This window comes from Silurus aristotelis, assembly GCF_946808225.1.
Source record: "Silurus aristotelis genome assembly, chromosome: 1".
NCBI classification, from domain to species: Eukaryota; Metazoa; Chordata; class Actinopteri; order Siluriformes; family Siluridae; genus Silurus; species Silurus aristotelis.
The window spans coordinates 30,090,222-30,105,230 of NC_139574.1; positions in this window are offsets into that span (position 1 = coordinate 30,090,222).

The window sequence follows — 15,009 nt, forward strand, 5'->3', positions numbered from 1 at the left end:
TACAGAGACTCTGAAAGAGAGAGAGAATGGACCTGGGCACAGTGATCCAGAATATACTTCTCTTTTGAGTGCAATGAGATCTACCGCACACACACACACAGATGTTTCATTCATAAATAAAAATACAGTATAAAAAAACAGTTTATTATTATTGGTGATTTGATGAGCAAAATAATCACTGGTATTATGCATACTTGTTAACAATTTATTAAACCACTAATGATAAAACATATAAAAAATATAATAGTTTACTATATCAATACCAAGGCAAAAAATAAATAAAAATCATAAGAATAACATAAGCACCAGCATGACATTATAACAAGGATCTATTTAAACATGAGAATCCCATGACAATGAACAGTTTACAAAAAAAATAGTATCAATAGAACATAAAACAGCAAACAAGAAACGTTTAACTATACTATAACACAAACAACATAAAAGGAATGAAATATAACTTAGCAACAATATGCTGTAACCTTAAAAAATTACATAAAAAGAAAAAATAACATTGACCCACATTAATGCTGCTGAGTTTGTTTTTTACCCTAATAGCCATGCTGGCCTCTATGGCTGTGCAACACACACTACACTACAATGCACACACCGCAATATACTTCACTGGTGATTTAGTGACACTCACTTCTTTGTGTCAGGATAAATCCTCTGTCACCAGAACATACACACTGCATACACTGTTGCGCCATTAACATTGCCGCACCTTGCATTAGTGACAATAGTGTAAGCAGTTGGTTGTGTTTCAAGGATGAATGTTTTGCACATATTATTTATTATTTACACGTAATAGCATAGTGTTGTATGAGCCTAGCCTTTATTAACTGACCAAAGTGTGTATGGAGGTTTAACAGAATAAAAATGTGGATGTAAATTCTTCCATAATTCTATAATATCTACACCATAAGATGTTTTTACAATGTTAGTGGAAAGAGGAATTTATGCTTCATGGATCAGTTTGGTTAGCAACTAGCTTGTTTAGCAGACAATGTTAATGTAACTATAAAATTAAATCATTCATTGAAATGTAAGGTGCAGAAATCTTATTATTTTATTCTGAAAGTATTAAGGTTAATGTTGCTAACAAGTAAGAAAGCATAGGCCTAGTTTGGCATCATGGGGGTTGAAGTACCTTACTGAATAAACCTGCTCATTCTGAACTCTGCTGTGTTTCAGTTACTGGCCAAAAGATGGCATCATCAACCAAGAATTGAACGAATGAATTATATATATATATATATATATATATATATATATATATATATATATATATATATATATATATATATATATATATATATATATATATATATATATTTATTTTATTTTTTATTTTTTTAGAAAGCTAATGTACTAATGTAACATCCATTAGCATTCACACAATCGATTTTTGACTAAGTGTAGGTCCATGTGAATACATGCATTTTGGTGTAGCAGAAATGTTCAGAATACAGTGCTAAAAATTTATCAACCACATAAAATTTTTAAATAAAAAATATACTACAATACTACAAAATACTACAAGCTCAGGATACAAACTTTTGCATTTAGCTCTAAGTATAAACAAGTGCAACATGGTGTAAACATGACTTAGAGCAGAGACATTCCTGATCACCTGATCATCATCATCTTTTCTCTGCTTGTGTTCTATATGGTGGTTGTTCAGCCTGAATACATTCATTAGATAACAATAAAAAATTATTTTGAATTAATATATTAACATGATGTGAGGATCAGTTACCAATGTGACACTAAAACAGGTAGTAGTAATGGCTACATTTTACTTATTGTACATGTCTAAGTCCATACTTATTTACTTTACCTAAAGTGAAAAGTGTAGTCAGTACTTCAACTTTTGCCAGTCTTTCAAAACATGAGTATCTGTACTTCTACTTGAGTGAAGGATGTGTGTACTTTTGCCATCTCTGGTATACCCCTTAATTAATTTTATTTTAATTATCATTTTGCAAGATAAACATATTTAGATCTTTCAGGGCTTGGTGGGGTCATGAGGTTTATACAGAATCACAAAGCTGATAGGTAAAATATGTCGCTGAACGTCAAAATGGAAGAAAGACCAAGGCCAGGCAAACATGCATTTACCAAAGTTTGTGTTTAGTGGATTACACATAAGGTTTGAGTATAACATGAGTATAATAAAACTGTAATAGTAAATAGTGTAGTACAGATGCATGAGCCCCAGCCCCACACATAATCAAATTTTTGGCCATTTTTGGTATTTAGAGTTTGTATATTATGCCTCAGTGCTGTTGTGTAATAACCTTGTTTACACTCCACTCTCAAGCAGTTAAAAGTGCTTCATAACTGGGTCGTGGTGACACGAGCGCTGAGCACACACTTCCTGAAAGGACATGGCGCCATTATGGGGTCATGCAATGCTCTATTTTACTTAATTTACTTCACTCTCTGTTTGTCTTATCCCATCTGGTTTGATTTCTTTGTTTAAAACATCAGCCTTATTATTTTTTTCACACCACAGGCTGTGTCACAATCCGACAAAACAAGTAGTTTTCTCTGTCCCTGAGTTAATATGTTTTACCCCATCATTCTCAGGTGCTGCTCGGGTTTTAGCTATCCGATTCAGAATTGACAATCCGGCCATGGCCTCGAAATAATCAGAAGCTTAGATTCAGCAGCACGAGAATCATCACAAAACAATCAGGTGGCTGGAGTCCATCTGCTTTCCCTTTTATTAAGTGCTGAGTGTGGTGTTATGTAAGAGATGTGTGAGGTTGATGATCAGATTGGATATTGATGTATTGGTGAGAAAAACAGATTGGATTTGTGTGTGTATGAATAAACTGTTTGAAAATGGCAGTTTTATGCAGCAGAAGCTTGCTCATTTCTCATTAATCGGTTGTGCGTACTTTCATTTATCTGATGCTTGTTTATCCACAAGCCCATTATTGAACACAAATGCAGTTTGACTTTTTTTGTTTTTCAATGGAGATAAGTGATGGATTAGAAACACTTCACCAATCCCTGGTCCCAGATCATGTCTGTTTTTTTTACTTAGAAGAAGGTTAGAAAGTTCATTTAAGAATAAATCACAAGTAAAAAAAGACCTCTCACGTCCTTTCTATACATTTGGCATATATATTTATACACTAAATTCACAATTTATAATTATTCATAATACCTTGGTTTTTAAGTCACCATTCGGTTACATTTCAGTACAATTAGGGGGAGGAAATGCAAAAAAACTTTAATTGCTTGTTGCTTTTTATTAACGCAGTTTATTATTCTTAACATCAGTGAGCATTAACAGTTTACTATTTTAAAAACATTTTCAAATAAAAATGCCTGCTTGGTTAAATATTTTATAAATTTATGTTTAATAAAAAAATAAAATATTTAAATAAAATGTAATGTAATAAATCAAAATAATGCAATCAACTTTATTATTACAGTCGAACCCACTTATCTCGACCTCGGTTAACTCGCCAACCCTATTAAGTTGACGTTTTTGAAGTGGAACCGCCAAATTCTCGCTTTGTCTTAGCATTTTTTTAATCGGTTATGTAGATTTGTTTATGTCGCCGAACCCTAATATCTCGAGCACAAGGGGGGGGCATGATCGTATGTGTTGGTTCATGTCGGTCTGTGTAATCGCGTATACGTATCCCGCTACGTACCCTTCTTCTCGGACTCCACATTCTCAAAACGGCACCCCGGATTACCCCGATCCTGCTGTTTTCCATGTTCACGCTGTCTGCACCACGTTTATCCGTTGCTGCCCAGCGCTGCGCTTTCCATAGCGCGGATCCGTGGATTCTCTACACGAACTGTCTCTGCTTTCACAGAACTTCGTGGACCGCGCTCCCGGAGCGCACCACTGGATATTACTGCTTTGCTACAAGTATTGGTGGATTATCTCCTGAGTATTCCCAATAAACTTTGTTTGCGTTTACTTCTGCTTCCGCCTCCTTATCCGCATTACAGGTTATCTCGATCCGCATGACCAATCAATCAAATCGCAGCAACGCTGTTGTTTAGAAAAAACCTCCAAAAACACGTGCATGCACATTCTCATTTAATAACGCACATCATGTACATAATGAAATTTTAAGCATGTTAATATATCGCCGCTATATTGGTTTTCGTTTATCTCGATCATCGGTTATCTCGACGCTTTTTGGCGTCCCCTAGGCCGCCGTCAGAACCGGGTTCCACTGTATATTGATTAAATTGAGTAATCAATTAAATTAATCAAGTCAAATTGATTAAATGAAATTAAATAAATGGAAAAAATAAATTAATTAAAAAATATATTAAATTTGTTATACCCCATTTGAGTAATACAGATGTTTATGTAATTGTGTGTTTATTTCACATTTAATATTTAATTTCCTAAATATATGTTCTACTTCACTGTTCTACTTATTTCAGCATACCTTAACAAATATCTTTACTTTTTTTCATCCTTGATTCATTCACTAATCCAATACAACCTAAATTCCGGAAATGTTAGGAATTTTTTTTTATATTTGAATAAAATAAAAAAAACTAAAAGACTTTCAAATCACATGAGCGAATATTTTATTCACAATAGAACATAGAGAACATAACCAATTTTTAAGATGGCGCCGGTGAGGTCTGCTCCGGCTACACTTTTTTTTTTTTTTTTTTTTTTTTTCGTATCTACCATTTTCTTTATATAAGATGGCCATCATTACATATGACAGAGCCACTCTTATATCTATTGGTTTACAATCTACTAACCTTTCACCGTTTTTAAACTGAGACTAATGCTGGCTAAGCGAGAGCCTGAGGAAGAACAAAGGTGACCAGTACCGGTGTCTGTGAGGGAAACGAGTCGGCCTCAGGAAAAGGCTGAGCTCTGAACTCCGTTACCTCATATCCTGTTAGCCAACATTCATTATCTGGAAAATAAGCTCGACGACCTCAGGGCAAGGGTCAAGTTCCAAAGAGACATTCAGGACTGCAACTTTCTCTGCTTCACCGAGACATGGCTGAACCAAGCAGTACCGGAATATGCCATTCGGCCAGCCAAAGGTTTTTAGCATTTTACCACATAGACAGAACATTGAAGTCGGGGAATTAAAGAGGAGGTGGAGTGTGTCTGATGGTGAACAACTACTATTGTGACAGTGCGAGCATTGTTCCTCTTTCTCGCTCCTGCACACCAAATCTGAAACTTCTGACCATCAAATGTCGGCCCTTCTATCTAACTCTGGAATTCAGCTTGGTCATAGTCAGTCACGTTTACATTCCACCTCAAGTGAACACGGACACTGCAATTTGGGATTTACTTGAGACACTAACGCTACACCAAACACAGCATAGGGAAGCTGCACTCATTGTGGTGGGAGACTTCATTAGTGCCAACCACTGCTGAACTTCCAGCAGCAAATCGCCTGCCCCACCAGGGGCGAAAGGACACTAGATCACTGCTACAAACCTTTTAAGAACAGCTCCAAGGCACAATTATGGTCACTGTTTGGAAAATCAGGCCCTGCCGCCATCTTCCTCATGCGAAACAGGAAACAGGAAGCTCCGGTTCAGAGGGAGGTCGCACATTGGACTGATCCATCGGTGGCCACTTTGCAGGATGCTTTAGATGATGCAGACTGGGACATGTTCAGGCGCAGCTCTAATGACGTGAACATGTTTACATGTTTGTGGGATTAATCTGGAAACTAGCGGATGATATGGAACAGAAAACCACCTGTAGAACGTTTCCCATCCAGACCCTGTGGGTGGATAAATCTATCAGTGATGCTCTGAGATCCTGCTCTGCTGCCTACAACACAGGGCTCACCACCAGGGACATGGACGAGTACAAGGCTGCATCATGTGTCAGGAACTAAGAAACACCATCTTTTTGCGGACTTGAATGTGGACGCTTCTCTGGCAGACAAACTAAAAAATTTTTATGTTCACTGCAGCTAACCACATGCACACTAAGAGAGCCGGAGAGGTAAACACGTTTACCATCTCGGAGCATGATGTAAGGGGGGAAATTTTAGGAGAGTAAGTATCAGGAAAGACCAGATGGCATCACAGGTTGGGTTCTGAAAGCCTGCGCTGACCAAATGCGCTGGTATTCACAGAGATATTTAACCTCTCCCTGAAACAGTCTGTTGTCCCCCAAACAGTGCACCATTGTTCCTGTCCCAAAGAAAACCCAGCCTACCTGCCTCAATGACTACTGCCCCATAGCCCTGACCTCAGTAGTGATGAAGTGCTTTGAAAGACTGGTCAAAGAATTGCATTCATTGCAACACTACCAGACACATACTGGGTCCTCTACAGTTCAGGTACCACCAGTACCGCTGTAGTAAGGATGCTATTGCACATCTTCTCCACACAACAATGAGCCACCTGGACTGCAGAAAAGGGAATTATGCAAAAATGCTGTTTGTAAGCTACAGTTCAGCATTTAACACCGCAATTCCCTTCACACTGACCTCTACGTTGGAGGTCCTGTGGCTCAGCCCATTATTGTGTCAATGGATCTTCCTGACAGACAGACCACAAGACGTACGGGTGGGCAAACACAGCTCATCCACCCTAACCCTCAGCACTGAAGCACCTCAGAGTTGTGTTCTGAGCCCCCTGCTGTACTTACTGTACACACATGACTGTGTGGCCACCAACTTTACCACCATCATCAAGTTTGCTGGTGACACTGTTGTGGTGGGCCTGATCTCCAAAAATTATAAGACGGCCTATCTACAGGAGATTAAAAACCTGGAAAGATGGTGCCAGGAGTCTCGTTTCCTCAGGGAACCAGGGTTACATATGTAACCTGGAGACGTTCCCTTTCAGGAACTCAAGCTGCATCAACAGCGTTTTGGTCAAGGAATAAGAAGTAAGCACTCTCCTGAGAAAGGCTCACTAATGAGACTCAGGTTCAAACTGCAGACCCTCAAGCAGGTCATGCCTCAGATCAGATCGGAGGATTGGTTTGTCACGCTAGATTTAAAGGATGCAAAGTTTCATGTATCCATCCTCCCTTTTCACTCCGAAGCCCCATGAGGTGACAGATCTGAGGACTGTCATCTTTAATAAGAGAGCTTTGACCAAAAGGTCCTGACAGGACATTCTGGGGGGTCCTGGTTCATTCACTCTGCCACGAATGTGCTTCAGGGCACAGCCAGCTCCAGCAAGCTCCCTCCTTGAATTTCACTTGGCATCATTGTGGACCAGGAGTACTCGCCACCTCTCTCGAAGCCACTAGAGCTGCATCCGGGCGTAGCAAGTCTTCAGGGCTTCTGCCCGCATTGTGTCCATCCTTGCGGCCATCAAGAAGGTCAAAGAAAGGACAGCTTTTTACTGTCAAGTAGTTCAGAAAATGCTAGGGCTCATGGCAGCTGCGTCCAGTGTTATTTCACTTAGCCTTCTGTACATGAGACCCCTTTAGTGGTGGCTCAGGACCCATGGGTTGTCAAGGAAGGGCAGAAATTTTATTAATTTATTCCCAACAGTTTATTCTTTTAATTTCGTACCATTTCTCTTGGCTGCACTGCTTCCAGTACGTGTATGTGGATGTTAGATTTTATGTATAATCAAATTTCACCCTTTATGTGCTGCCATGTCAATCTTATCTGCCCAGGGCCTGCAAAGTCTTTTCTGCTGCACTTTTTTACCATCATCTTCTTAATAAATACCTCTGTTTCTTTAACCAATCAAATTTTAAATTCGCCTCACAGAATTTACACAATCACAGCTAGCTGGCCCAGATTAGCGTCAGCATTTTTCCGTCCTCTCATTGGTTGGTCAGAGGGAAATGTTACAGCCAAGTTTGACTGTCGAAACGCATGTGAAGAGCGCTGCACACATTAATACATCATCGTTAGACTTTTTATGCCTAAGGAGGAAGAGAAATTGATTTGTCAAATTGATTTGTAATGGACATATTTAAAAATTAATTTTCAAGAAAGCTAGACATCGTTAGGAGAGGTCGGCCAACCCCGAAGCTAGCTAGCTTTTCTCAGCTCGGGAAAGGGTTTGTTCACCACTTCCAGACCAGTGAATACGAGTGGTACCACTGGCTTTCAGCCTCTGAGGAGCGGTGCAAATTATAAGTATGCATCTCTGGTCAGTAGGTTGTATTTTATTTACATTTTAATGTTTTTGTCATGTTATTAGACAAATACTGATTCTGAACTGCTCCAGATGATCTAGGCGGCACAGTTGTGGTTGTAGTGTAGAGGTTTGGAGCTTGCTTTAGTAAACTAGTATTCACCCGTCATATATGAAATGTCTTTCTCTCTCTGTAATGCCATGCTTTGTTATATTGTTTTTTTTTTTATAGTTTTGATGGTTTCTATAATTGCGACATGATAGTGGTGGTGTTAAGAGTCGGATTAAGTCGGGTAAGTCCTCACCGAAGGCCCAGGTACCAAATGCACGGCCCGCCACTGCATTTTCTAAAGTTTTTTGGTCACATTCTTGCCTGATCCAGTTGCTGAAGAGTTTGTGTTCGTCTTTGGCTTATTTTTTGTTTAATGATGCTCTCTATAGGTAAAAGATCTTTCCTGGAATATATGTCATCTGAAGGGGTGCATATGTTGCTCTAAAACCTTTATATACCTTTCAACAGGCAAGCTGCCCATACCATATGCACTTTTGCACCCCCATACCATTAAAGACGCTGGCCTTTGAACTGAACGCTGATAACATGCTGAAAGGTCTCCCACCTATTTAGCCCGGAGGACACGGTGTCTGTGATTTCTAACCAAAATTTTTAATTTGGACTCGTCTGACCATAGAACACACTTTCCTACTTTGGAACAGTCCATTTTAAATTAGGCTTGGCCCACAGGACACGACACAGGACACTTATGGACCATGTTCACATATGGCTTTCTTTTTTTCATGATAGAGCTTTAGTAGTTATCTGCAGATGGCACGGCATCATTGTGTTTACCGACAGTGGTTTCTGGATGTATTTCTGGGTCTATTTAGTAATGTCAATGACACAATCATGCCGATGAGGGATGCAGTGTCTTCTTCGGCCTCGTCCCTTACGCACGAAATTACTCCGGGCTCTCTGAATTGTTTGATGATGTTATGTACTGTAGATGAAGAGATTTGCAAAGATTTTGAAATTAGACTTTGAGGAACACTGTTTTAAAAGTATTCCACAATCTTTTTACAAATCGTTCGCAGATTGGAGATCTGGAGATGTGGAACTGCCCATCTATACTTCTGAGAGACTCTGCCTCTCCAAGTCATCCCTTTTATAGCTCATTAAGTTACACACCTGGTGTCAATTAACTTGATTAGTTGCTCGATGTTCTTCCAGCTGAATATTTTTAACATTTCTGGCTTTTTCTGCTCTTTGTTGCCCTTGTGCCAACTTTTGACCTGTAGCAGGCATCAAAATTGAAATGAGCTAATTTTATACAAAAAGTGTAAACTTTCTCCGTTTAAAAATTTGTTATGTTCTCTACATTCACATTCTCTATTGTGAATAAAATATTGGCTCCTGTCTTTTTATTTTATTAAAATCTTAAAAACGTCCAGACATTTACGGAATTCGGGTTGTATGCGGAATTGTCTGCTTTAAAAAGAAAGTCTCGAAGTTGGACATAAAATGCAAAAGAAGCCATATCACGAGACTGTTGTAAAACCGGAAGTGACCACAATTTTATGATTTCCAGTGCAGAGTAGCCACAGTAACAATGCGCTACCTCTGCTTTGTCTTTTTTACCCCTGGTATTGTTGTGTATGTTTTTAAGTTTAATAATAATGTAAAAAATGCGCTCAAAGTGTGAGATGAAGACTTAAAAACGTCACGGTTTGATTCAATTTCGTTATGGTTAGGGGGAAAAAATTAAAGCATTAAAACATTAAATTGCTTGTAATTTTAAATTAACAAAGTTTATTGTTGTTAGCATTTGTGATCATGAACATTTCACCAGTTAAACCAATTTGAAAAAATGTATGCTTTGTTAAATAATATAAAAATAATATTTTATTATATTTTACAAAAGATAAAATAGACTAAATTAAATTAATGCAATATACTTTTTTATTACAGTATATTGATTAAATTGAGTAATCAATTAAATTGGCACAAATTACATTTATTAAATAAATAAAAAAATAAAAAATTTGCTGGTGCAGGTTGGATGGGGACCATCAGTATGAAAATAATATTTTATTATATTTTACATAAGATAAAATAGACTAAATTAAATTAATGCAATACACCTTTTTATTATATTGATTAAATTAAGTAATCAATTAAATTGGCACAAATTACATTTATTAAATAAATAAAAAAAATAAAAAAATTGCTGGTGCAGGTTGGATGGGGACCATCAGTGGACAGCCACTTTCAGGTCTCTCTCTCGAGAAATTTTTAATAGGTTTCAATTCAGGGATCTGGCTGGCCACTCTGAGACATTCGCAGAGTTGTCCCTAAGCCACTTGCTGGTGCAGGTTGGATAAGGACCATCAGTGGACAGCCACTTTCAGGTCTCTCGAGAAATCTTTAATAGGTTTCAATTCAGGGATCTGGCTGGCCACTCTGAGACATTTGCAGAGTTGTCCCTAAGCCACTCCACTGTTGTCTTGGCTATATGTTTAGGGTTGTTGTCAAGTAAGAAGATAAACATTCGGCCCAGTCTGGGACTCTATGAAACAAGTTTGGCATTGACAAATATACCCTCAACTCTGACCAGTTGCCCAGTCCCTGCTGCAGAAAAACACCCCCACAGTATAATGCTGCCACCACCATGCTTCATTGTTAAGATGGGTTTTTGGGCAGGTTATGAGCTGTGCCTGGTTTCCTCCAGACATAATGTTTAGAATTAAGGCCAAATAATTCAATCTTGGTTTCATCAGACCAGAGAATCTTGTTCCACACAGTCTGAGAGTCTTTCAGGTGCTTGTTGGCAATTCCATATGGGCTTTTATTGGTTTTGCACCAAGGGAAGGCTTCCAATTAGCCACTGTGCCATAAATCCTAGATCGATGAAAGGCTGCAGTAATGTTTGTCCTTCTGGGCCTTTGTCCCATCTCCACACAGGACCTCATGGCTTGTTTTGTGTTCTGATATCAGTTGTGAGGCCTTCTGTGAAGAGGTGCGTGCCTTTCAAAATCATGTCCAAACAATAAAAAATAAATAAAAGATAATAACATTTTATATATATATTTATAGGCTTTTATTTGATCAAAATATTTAATCTCAATTTATTTACACAATTAATCAAATGAGTTTATTCGTGATTATCACAACTTAATCTCACATTTTTTCTGTTCTAAATGTACCTATATTTAATACTTTTTGAATTTTTATAGATGCCTTATGCCGATGTATGTGAATGAAACCATACTCAACATAGAGCATGAGGACAAAATATTCTTGCAAATGTTTTAAAGTAATTATGGTCTTTTAAATAACATAAAAGATCTGGACACCAAACTGATATTTTGCTATGATCCACATGGACGGCTTTAATTGTTGAATGTGTGCATCATGGCGGATTTTGGTGCTTGATTTGAGACTGGTGCATCAGCAAAACAAATTTAGAAAATGTAAGAAAAATATTTTTGAAGTTAAATTTAAATTTTGCCTCTTTTATATCTGTTTATTTATTTATTTATTTATTTATTGATATTTTTTAATAAAAATGGTCACACAGAAATGCATGCTGCACTAATCAATTAGCATTGACGTGTTATTAACACATTCGATATTACAGCCCTAATATATTTATAGAAGAAAAAAAAACAAAGCTTATACAATTTATTAAAAAAGGTTACTAAAGGCAAACAATAAAAACTGGAAGTAGAATAAATCAATATGAAAATAAATAAAATAAAGTAAGTGAATTAATAAAAGAAATTAAGAAATGTGTGGAGTATGATAAATGAAGGGAACATAAAGGTGGCTAAAAAAATAATAAACAGTAAGCATTTATTATGATGACATCATCAGGTGTCTGAATAAAATGAAGCAGAAGGCAAAGTTTAAGATAAATAAAAAAGAAAGTTGTGCTGCCTGATGGCTCATTGTGTGTGTTGTGTGTGATTTGGATCTAATTTATTATTTGAAACTAACTGACAAAACTATCATATACACACACACACACACACACACACACACACACACACACACACACACACACACACACACACACACACACACACACACAAAATAAACATTGTTTGAGAATTGGGAAATATACACAACCATTAAACCCAATGAGGTGTTCTTCTAGTGTCTCTCAGTCATCAGTAAATATATAAACTTTTATGTTTATCTCTCACATGTTTGCACAGATGTTTGGTTTATTGCTTTAATGCATAAACACAGACTTAACATCAACAATGTTATGTTGCTCCGGGGTCAGGGGTCAGAAGGTCACCAAAAACTACTATAGACTGGAACTCTGAAAGGACAGAAGAAAGTGTGAAAAAGAACAGGAAAGGTGTGAGAGGAAGCTAAAGCCTAAATGAGTGCAAGCTAATTAACACGAAATTCTGAAATACAGTTAAATTAGCTGGGTGCAATTTTTAAAGTTTTACTTATTTATTTCTTCTAATTTTGTAATGGCATTAGTGATATGCTGTTGAAAATAATAAGAAAATAATGGACAACCTTGTCAGTGTGATGATTTTGAATAACGGCAGTCTTAAAACTTTTCTCCTCCTTTCACGTCTTGAAAGATAAATCCAGAAAGGCGATGCAAATAACCTATAATGTGGGGCCAGAGAGGAGAAGAAGTAGAGCGAAGGACAAAGGTGAGGAAAAGTGGAGGAAGAATAGAGTCAGCCAATTAGATGAAGGAGAAAACCTGGTGAAGGAAAGAGCCATGCAATCAGATAGAGGAGAGAAGCAGAAGAATGATATTCACCCACATGATATTATAGCAAATTACAACCTAGTTGTTAACTCCAGAAGTTAACAAAAAACAAGTTTAAAAACAATTTTATAAACGAATAAAACACACATATATTTTTAAATAAACTAATGTCAATGCAGTCTAATTAAAAGAACACATTTCGAATGAGCAAATTAATTCATAAATGTAAAAAAATCTATTTATCAAATATGTAAAAGAAAAAACACAACTCATTGACAAGCAATAATAATCAGGAAATGTAATGTACAGTGAGGAAAATAAGTATTTGAACACCCTGCTATTTTGCAAGTTCTCCCACTTAGAAATCATGGAGGGGTCTGAAATTGTCATCGTAGGTGCATGTCCACTGTGAGAGACATAATCAAAAAAAATTATCCAGAAATCCCAATGTATGATTTTTTAACTATTTATTTGTATGATACAGCTGCAAATAAGTATTTGAACACCTGAGAAAGTCAATGTTAATATTTGGTACAGTAGCCTTTGTTTGCAATTACAGAGGTCAAACGTTTCACCAGGTTTGCACACACTGCAGGAGGGATTTTGGCCCACTCTTTCACACAGATCTTCTCTAGATCAGTCAGGTTTCTGGCCTCTCCAAAGATTCTGAGCTCCCTCCAAAGATTCTCTATTGAGTTTAGGTCTGGAGACTGGCTAGGCCACGCCAGAACCTTGATATGCTTCTTACAGAGCCACTCCTTGGTTATCCTGGCTGTGTGCTTCGGGTCATTGTCATGTTGGAAGACCCAGCCTCGACCCATCTTCAATGCTGTAACTGAGGGAAGGAGGTTGTTCCCCAAAATCTCGCAATACATGGCCCCGGTCATATTCTCCTTAATACAGTGCAGTCGCCCTGTCCCATGTGCAGAAAAACACCCCCAAAGCATGATGCTACCACCCCCATGCTTCACAGTAGGGATGGTGTTCTTGAGATGGTACTCATCATTCTTCTTCCTCCAAACACGTTTAGTGGAATTATGACCCAAAAGTTCTATTTTGGTCTCATCTGACCACATGACTTTCTCCCATGACTCCTCTGGATCATCCAAATGGTCATTGGCAAACTTAAGACGTGCCTGGACATGTGCTGGTTTAAGCAGGGGAACCTTCCGTGCCATGCATGATTTCAAACCATGACGTCTTAGTGTATTACCAACAGTAACCTTGGAAACGGTGGTCCCAGCTCTTTTCAGGTCATTGACCAGCTCCTCCCGTGTAGTTCTGGGCTGATTTCTCACCTTCCTTAGGATCATTGAGACCCCACGAGGTGAGATCTTGCATGGAGCCCCAGTCCGAGGGAGCTTGACAGTCATGTTTAGCTTCTTCCATTTTCTAATGATTGCTCCAACAGTGGACCTTTTTTCATCAAGCTGCTTGGTAATTTCCCAGTAGCTCTTTCCAGCCTTGTGGAGGTGTACAATTTTGTCTCTGGACAGCTCTTCGGTCTTGGCCATGTTAGTAGTTGGATTCTCACTGATTGTATGGGGTGGACAGGTGTCTTTATGCAGCTAACGACCTCAAACAGGTGCATCTAATTTAGGATAATAAATGTAGTGGAGGTGGACATTTTAAAGGCAGACTAACAGGTCTTTGAGGGTCAGAATTCTAGCTGATAGACAGGTGTTCAAATACTTATTTGCAGCTGTATCATACAAATAAATAGTTTAAAAATCATATATTGTGATTTCTGGATTTTTTTTTTAGATTATGTCTCTCACAGTGGACATGCACCTACGATGACAATTTCAGACCCCTCCATGATTTCTAAGTGGGAGAACTTGCAAAATAGCAGAGTGTTCAAATACTTATTTTCCTCACTGTGTATGCAAACAGAAAATAACCCAAACATGCACACATCTTTTTATCCACAGGCTCTTTATTGATATTTATACAGCAGATCAATTTCACTTATCACAATTATATTATTATTATTAAATCTATGCACATTTGATATTATTCTTGGTTATATAAGCTTTTTAATAGTATTGAAGGAAGTTTTTTTTTTATTAAGTCTGTATTTTATTTTTTGAAAATAAAACATTATATAATATTCTAACAAAAATACAAATATGAATTAATTAGACTCAAATTTGTATAGATTTGAGCACTAAATGTAATGATATAT